At 41.6% G+C, this 9065-nt stretch overlaps 1 pseudogene; it reads left to right on the top strand.

Annotated features, from left to right (window-relative positions):
- The first annotated feature begins 823 nt into the window (after positions 1–823).
- Positions 824–1679, top strand: LOC138437824 (casein kinase II subunit alpha' pseudogene; annotated as a pseudogene).
- Positions 1680–9065: the final 7386 nt, after the last annotated feature.

The raw sequence follows: 9065 nt of genomic DNA, 5'->3' as shown, positions 1-9065 counted from the left end.
CACCCCACTCATCCCCTCCCTGTCCCCATCTCCGCCTGCCCGGGCTGGCGAATCTAAGTTGAAACAGCCTGAGCAGCAGCAGGTACAGGGGCTATGACGTAGAGGGCCTTCCTGCAGGGGCTAGGAAGTACAGCAGCACTTAGTGTGCCCAGATAATCAAGATGATTACCAGCTGGTTCCCTTGGACAGCAAGGAGACCTAACCAGTCAATCCTAAACTTAGGAAATTGATCCTGAATATTCATAGGAAGGACTGATGCTGAAGCTGAAGCTCCAATAATTTGGCCACCAGATGGAAAGAACTGACTCACTCCCTGATAAGACTGAAGGCAGGAGGAGAAGGGAGTGGCAGAGGATGAGATGGTTGGATGGCATCATTGACTGGGCGGACAGGAGTGTGAGCAAACTGGCAGATGGTGAAGGGCAGGGAAGCCTGGCGTGCTGCAGTTCATGGGGGTCTCAAAGAGTCCGACACGACCAAGCAGCTAATCAACAAAAACGAGCTGGTTGGAAAACTTGCGTCGGGGAAATTATAGTGAAGTATTTGAGGCTGTTAACATCACCAACAGTGACAGAGTGGTTGTAAAAATTCTCAAGCCAGGGAAGAAAAAAAATGATAAAATGAGAAGGCAATCATTCTGGAGGACTCTCCTGGTGGAACAACTATCATTTAGCTGATTAACACCGTGAAGGACTCTGTGTTGGAGATACCAGCTCTGGTATTTGAATATATCAATAATACAGATTTTAAGATCCATCTCATATCCTGACAGATTTTGATATCCAGTTTTATATGTCCTTAATTTAAAAATACCCTTATTTTATAACTACTTAAAGCTCTGAATTACTTGCCACATCAAGGGAATATGCACAGGAATGTGAAACCTCATGATGTCATGAAAGAGCACCACAGAAAACTGTGACTGATATACTGGGGTCTGGAGGGGAACTTTACCATCCTGCCCAGGACTACAATGTCCAAGTGACCTCCAGGTACTTCATGGAACCAGAGCACTTTGTGGACTAGCAGATGTATGAGTATAGCTTGGATATGTAGTTTGGGCTGTATGTTAGCAAGCATGATCTTTTGAAAGGAGCCCTTCTTTCAGGTGGCGCTAGTGGTAAAGAACCTGCCTGCCAATGTAAGAGATATAAGAGACTCAGGTTTGATCTCTGGGTCAGGAAGGTCCCCTGGAGGAGCGCATGGCAACCTGCACCAGAATTCTTGCCTGGGAGAATCCCATGGACAGAGGAGCCTGGTGGACTACCGTCCATGGGGCTGCAAAGAGTCAGACATGACTGAAGTGACTTAGCATGCATGCACTTCTTTCATGGACAGGATGACTATGACCAGCTTGTTCACATTGCCAAGGTTCTGGGTACAGAGGAGCTACATGGGAGTCTGAATAAGTATCACAAAGACCTAGATCTACACTTCAACAATATTGTGGACAACATTCATGGAAACGCTGGAAAAATTTTACCCATAGTGAGAACAGATGCTTTATCAGCCCTGAGGCCCTAGATCTTCTGAACAAACTTCTGTGATATGACCAACAACAGAGACTGACTGACAAAGAGGCCATGGAGCACCCACACTTCTACCCCATGGTGAAGAAGCAGTCCCAGCCTTGTGCAGATAATGCTGTGCTTCCCAGCGGTCTCACGGCAGCCAGATGAAGATTGGCAAATGATGGCCTCTCAAAGAAAGCTTAATTTCCCAGCACATCTCTCTGTACACATGTATTTTAATGCACATCTCTGGATCAAAAACATTTTATTCACACCCATAACTAAAGGTGGAAAGTCAGTTTTCAGAGAGAGGGGGAAAAAAAGATGTAATATTAGAATTTATTCAGGAAGGACAAATTGGATGGAGGGGATAGAAAGTTCTTCCCTCCCACCCTTTACCTCTTTTTATCCCCATGAGAAACAATTTCTCTCTATTAGGGTGATCTACATTTTTGAGATCTGATAGGTATACATGGGGGCTTTCCCAGTAGCTCAGCTGGTAAAGAATCTGCCTGCAATGCAGGAGACCCCAGTTCGATTCCTGGGTTGGAAAGATTCCTGGAGAAGGGATAGTCTACCCACTCCAATATTCTTGGGCTTCCCTGGCAGCTCAGCTGGTAAAGAATCAACCTGCAATGCAGGAGACCTTGGTTCAATCCCAGGATAGAGAAGACCCTCTGGAGGAGGGCATGGAAACTGACTCCAGTATTCTTGCCTGGAAAATCCCCATGGACCGAGGAGCCTAGCAGGGTTCAGTCCATGGGGTCGCAAAGAGTCAGATAACACTGAGTGACTAAGCACAGCACACAGCAGAAAGAAAGAATGTGAAGTATACACAGCAGAGATATACATGAATGTGTTGGCAAAGAAAAGTCTTTCTTGTGTGCAGGGACTGGCATTGTGTGGACTCCTACCTTCAAGACCCTCCTAGAACTTACTCTGTATAATCTATACATCTGGTGGTTTGTCTGTATCCTTTATCACACCCTTTTATAAACTGGTAAGCACAAGTGTTCCCCTGGGCTCTATGAGCCACTCTGGCAAATTAATCAAAATGGAGGAGGGGTCATACTCTCTTTGATTTGTAGTCAAATTGAACAGAGGTTGTTGTAACCTGGGTCCTGTCATTTGCATTGGCATCTTGAAGTAGGGGTGGGGGGCAGTTTTGTGGAGCTGAGCTCTTAGCCTGTGGGATCTGATGCTATCCCCAGGTTGGTAGTGTGAGAAGTGAGCTCAACTATGGGACGCCAGGCTAGTGTCACAGAGAGTCATTTGTTTAGTAGGAATGTCTTGTGCACTTGGTGTCCACCAATGTCAGAAGTGAAGAGGCCTGTGTGCACAATAACAGAGATTCACGGGAAAGAAAAACCAGTGAGGAAGAACTGTGGATTTTTCCTTTACACAAATCTTAAAAGGAAGACTGAAAAGGATAGAACTGCTTTCAAATAATTTAACATCATTTGGAACAAACTCAAGAATATTTAGAGAAAGGCAAAAATATCCAGCATCCAAAGGTAAAAACTCACAATCTCTGGAGTGCAAAGATTGCACAGAAGCAGAGAAGTATGGCCCCTGATGTGGAGAAAGTGAGCCAAAAAAAAAAAAAAACCAGACCCAGGAATGAAACCGAGCAGGACCCTGTAGGGCTCCTGGGTAGGGAAGTCTTTCTGTCCCCCATTTCTTGTTTGTAGGTTATAGACTCCAGTCCTAAGATCTTCCTTGTGTTTTTTTTTTTTTAATAGTTTTTTACATTTTCCTATGGTATTTCTTTTTATTATTTATTTTTAATTGGAGGATACTTCTTTTACCATGTTGTGTTGGTTTCTGCCATACAAGAATGGGAATCAGACATAACTATATATATACATATCCACTCTCTCTTGAGCATCTCTCCTCGCCTCCCCACATTACACCCCTCTAGGTCATTACAGAGCAAGAAGCTAGTCTCCCTGTTTTATATAGCAGATTCCCACTAGCTATCTATTTTACATGTTACTTTCTAAATTTTTCCCTTGAGTTCTAAAGAGCAGATTAGAACAGGTGCTAATCAGGGAAGAAAAGGGACACAAGACAAGGGAGGAGGAGCAGCCAAGAAACAATAGAGCAGGCTTGGGGCAGGATCCTGGTTCTACCTCGAGATATATATATATATATATATATATATATATATATATATATATATATATATACATATACATATATACATACACATACATACATACATGACACAATATCATTAAGTTCTTTATAGAACTAAATCCCCAACAGATGGAAGATCCCCAACAGAATGAAGATTCTTCATTCCAAATTAAAGGAACCAGAGAAACTCCTCTAGAAGATCACCTCAGGCCAGTTTAACAGAACCAGGCTCACAACACATAACACTTAACCAAGCTCACTTAAGCTGTATGACACCAAGAAGGGAACTTCTTTTAAAACACAATTATTTTGCCAGAGAAACCTTGAGGACATTCAAACCAAGCTTAAAGAGAAGTCTCCCTGAGAACATTGGACATTTGTGCTCCTGGAAAAGAGGGGGATTCAGGCCAGTTCCAGAGAGATCTCTAGTTTCCAATTAAGATGCCATTCCTGGGGGGCAGGGTATATTGAGAAAAAGGGGGGGGGGGCAATATTCTGAACCAGCTCACTAGGAACACTGGCCACCCTCTCCCAGCTTTCCAAAGCCCATAATCCCCAGACCACACAGCCTGTCCTAAGGAATCTCCCAGTCACCTGCTAATGTTCTGCAAACTCCCATGAAGAGGGCAGCTTAGGGGCACAGTTATCTGGGGAGAAATCAGGTTATATTTTTCCAAATCTCCTCTCCAGGCCAGATACTCATACCTGCATAAGAGATAAGTAAATACATAGTGTGCTATCAATGGAATTTAGGAGGTTATTTATTGCAGTAGCTGTGTTACATACCTAGTTAGTTACTAGGTAAGGAGTTCAGATACTAGTTACCAGTTCAGATACTCACATTGAAAACAAAGCCCTAGGAGGTCATATTGCCAAAACTTGGCCTCTGCTCACTGATGCCAAGTAGAAACATGGAGACCGTGTTGGGTGAAGTACAAAAGAATAGCTGTTAATTTCTTTTCCAGGCAAAGGGGGCCAGAGCAGGCTAATGCCCTCAAGACTGTGGTCACGAGGAGTTTTACAGTGTTCAAGGAGCAGGGCGAGGACAGTTCTCAGATTGGTTGGCATCAAGATGAAATTTCAAGTATCTTCAGTCTTCTGGTCTCAACCAGTCTAGGATCAATGTTCTGATGGTCAGCAGTTTTCATCTGGAGAGGGTCCGCTTTCTGTAAAAACAGCTTAGGAATGTGTGTCAGGCCTTTGTCTATCTCTTTCAGGGAGCTTGGAGTTCAGTGATTCAGCCATATGGCAGAATTATAATCTAAACTACTACTGATTCCCCAGCCCAACAGCTCATCTCTGTTTCTGCATCTTCATATTTCCTGATGACCGACTCTTGAGCTGGCATTCTACTTCAAAAGACAAGAACACAGGCACTTGTACGTGGGTTCAGTCATGGCCAAGTGAAACCAGGGAAGGCAGTTTCTTCATCCTCTCCTTGGCTCTCCTGGTGGCAGTTCCTCTTCACTGTGAGCTGCCACTGGCAAAAGGGGTTGTCTGGTCTCAGGACCACAAACACTGCTGCTACTGCCACGCCCTCCTGTTTCCTGGGTCCTCATACACACCCGCCACCCACGGCCTCTGCTGGATGGTCTCTCACTTCCAGGCCTCAGTCTTCCTCCCAGACTTGGGGGGGTGCGATGGGGGGGCACAAGATGCAGGGGCCAGAAATCAAGCATTGACAGTAGACCAGATGACACTAGGTACCCCTCAGTCTGGATGTCACATACTGGCTTTGTTTTATTTCTTGATTTTTTTTTTACTGGCTTTGTTTTAACCAAGTTACGCTTCCTGTGATTTGTTTCTCAGGGCTTCAAGGCAGAAGAGGAAGTCAGAACAGGAGTAAAGAGGACGCCTGAAGGTTGCTGGTCTTTGGCTCCTCTTCAAACTGCCAAATGCCTGATGGGGGCTGGTGGACTAATGGTGGATCTAAGAGAACGAACCTCTGCTCAGGCTGTCTGCCACTCTGGGTGCCTTCTTGGCAGAGCAAAAGAAAGTCTGCAGAAGGTGTCACAGCCTGGAAATCGCCTTGGCCTAGCAGAGATGCGGACAAGGCTTTGTCTCTTGGAGGTTCAATCTGAGGTAGCCAAGACTTCTTGGTTTTTCTGTCCTGAGGTGACCAGGGCGGAAACTCTGGTTGAGGACACACATCCATACTCAGAAGGCCTTGATTTCTGGCTTGTTAGGAGTGTTATCTCTCAGGAGCCACAGATCAAAATCACTGAAACTACCCCTGGATTACAAAATAGGGGAAATTTATAAAAACCCAAACTACAATGTTATATAAATTGTCAAGAATTAGGATTGGAGTTGGCAAGAAATAAAGGTGCTTCTTTAAGAAAGAATTGATTGGAGGTCAAAATGGTTACATAGTTGCAGGTAGGGGAAGAGGGTACTTTGAAACTATGTTTGCAGCTGGCCTGCAGCTTGCAGATTTTGTTCTGAGAATGGTTGGGATCTTTCCTGGTGGTCCAGTGGTTAAGATTCAAAGCTTCTACTTCATGGGGCACACCTCCATCTGCATGCTGCAGGGCATGTCCAAAAAAAAAAATGCTGGTGGTATTCTTGAGTTTGATATAGTCCCTAAAGTTTAAGTTCTCAGAGATATAAGAACATGTGTGACACCACATCCATGGATGGCTACCCAGCTCCATTTTGAATGTGTGAGCCATAGATATTTCATTTTATTTTTAGATGATCTCGAATATGTCATCACCTGTTTTCATCACCCTTTTTTGGGTGATCAAATACCAAAGCTAAGGATCTGTCCACAGTGAGATTGGTTCAGTTGGAATAGAGTTTACGAACATATTCTTAAAACAAGACAGTAACTGCAGAAAGTGGTCTTTGAACAATTTTTTTTTCTAGTGAATTACTTTAGTCTTTGAAATGATTTAGGATCACACCAAGTAGTGATAATAAAAAGCAGATGACTCTAGAAGACAGTTTGACAGTTTCTTAAGGCATTACTCTACTCATCATCCAAAAATCTCACTTTTTGATCATATACTCATCATATGATCCAAAAACTACACAAATAATTTGAAAACTAATGTTTTTGCAAAATATGCACAGGTATGTTTATAGCAGTTGTATTCATGATTGCCAAAACTTGGAAGCAGCCAAGATGCCTGTCAATATGTAAATGACTAAACACACTTTAGACTCTCCAAACAACGGCACAATATTCTAGGACTTAACAAAGAAGCAATTAAGGAAGAGAAACATGAAAGAACATTTAATGCAGGTTACTAGGTGAAAGAAGTCAATCTGAAAAGGCTACATACTGTAAATTTCAACAACTTATCTTTCCAAATTCAGGAAAAGGCAAAACTATGGAGACAGTGAAAAGATCTGTCTGAAGGGCCAAAGTGGAGAGGTTGAGAGGGATGAAAAGGTGGAGTCCAGGGGACTGTTAAGGCAGTGAAACTATGCTATATGATACTGCAATGATGGATTCAAGTCATTATACATTTTTCAAGATCTGTAGCATACACAACACAAAGAGTGAACCCTAGACTATAGACTTCAGATAATAATAATGTAGCAAAGAGCTAACATCCATCCCTCTCAAACTCTTCCAAAAAATTGCAGAGGGAGGAACACTCTCAAGCTCATGCTAAGAAACCACCATCATCATGATGCCAAAACCAGACAAAGGTATTTCAAAAAAGAAAATTATAGGCCAATAACACTGATGAACATAGATGCTAAAATCCTCCACAAAATACTAGCAAACTGAATCCAGCAATGCACTAAAAGGATAATACACCATGATCAAGTAAGAGTTAGCTCAGGGAGGCAAGGATTCTTCAATATATGCAAATCAATTAATGTGATACATCATATTAACAAATGGAAGGATAAAAACCTTATGATCATCTCAAAAGATGCAGGACAAGCTTTTGACAAAATTTAATACCCATTTATGATTAAAGAAACTCTCCAGAAGATGGGCAGAGGAAACCTACCTCAATATAATAAAGGTCATATGCAACAAACCGACAGCAAACGTCATTTTCAATAGTGAAAAACTGAAAGCCTTTCCTGTAAGATCAGGAACAAGACAAGGTATCCTAACTGAAAGAGAAAGACAACAGTCACTGTTTGCAGATGACATGATAGAAAATCCTAAAGATGCCACCAGAAACCCACTAGCGGTAATCAATGAATTTAGTAATGTTTCAGGATACATAATTAATACACAGAAATCTCTTGCATTCATTTACACTAACAACATAAGATTATGAAAGAAGAATCCAAGAAATAATTCCATTTACCATTGCAGCAAAAAGAATAAAATACCTAGGAATAAATCTACCTAAGAGGCAAAAGGCCTGTCCTCAGAAAACTAAAAGATACTAATGAAAGTAATCAAAGATGACACAAACAGATGAAGAGATATAACATGTCCTTGGATTGGAAGAATCAATATTGTGCAAATGACAATACTACCCTAAACAGACTACAGATTTCATGTAATCATTATCAAATTACCAAGAGCATTTTTCACAGAATTAGAACAAAAATTTTTACAATTTGCATGGAAACACAAAAGACCCTGAATAGTCAATCTTGAGGGGGAAAAAAAAAAAAAAAAAACAGAGCTGGAAGAATCAGTCTCCTTAACCACAGACAATAGGGCAAAGTTATAGTCTTCAAAACAGTGTGATAGTGGCACAAAAATAGACCTACAGATTAACTGAAGAGGATAGAAAGCCCACAGATAAACCCGCTAACCTATGGTCAATTTATCTATGACAAAAGAGGCAAGCCTACACAATGATGGAAAGACAGTATCTTCAACTGTTGAAAACATTGGGCAGCAACATGTAAAAAAAGAAAGTACATTTTGCTCTAATACCATACACAAAAATAACCTCAAAGTGAGTCAAAGACCTAATTGTGAAATGGGAAGCAATAAAACTCCTACAGGAAAACATAGGCAGAGCATTCTCTGACATAAGTTGCAGCAATCTCTTTCAACCCATCTTGCAGAATAATGGAAGGTAAAACCAAAATAAACAAATAATACCTCATTAAGCTCAAAAGCTCTTGCGCAGCAAAGAAAACCATAGACAAAATTTAGAAAGACTAAGAGAACACACAGATTGGGAGAAAATATTCCCAGTGATATGCCTGACAAGGAATTAAGTCTCCAAAAATTGCAAACAGCTTAATTTCATCAAAACAACCTAATAAAAAAATCAGCAGAAGACCTAAATAGATATTTCTCCAAAAAGACACACAGATAGCCAAGAGACACATGAAAAGATGTTCCACATCTCTAACTACAAGAGAAATGTAAAGCAAACTATAATGAGATATCACCTCATACCAGTGAAAATGGCTATCATCAAAAACTCCAAACAATAAACACTAGAGAGTGTTTGGAGAGAAGGGAATCCACCTACA

The sequence above is a fragment of the Ovis canadensis genome, chromosome 3, assembly GCF_042477335.2.
Source record: "Ovis canadensis isolate MfBH-ARS-UI-01 breed Bighorn chromosome 3, ARS-UI_OviCan_v2, whole genome shotgun sequence".
NCBI classification, from domain to species: Eukaryota; Metazoa; Chordata; class Mammalia; order Artiodactyla; family Bovidae; genus Ovis; species Ovis canadensis.
The sequence above is the reverse complement of the archived record's forward strand: the minus strand, read 5'-3'. Positions and strand labels throughout refer to the sequence as shown.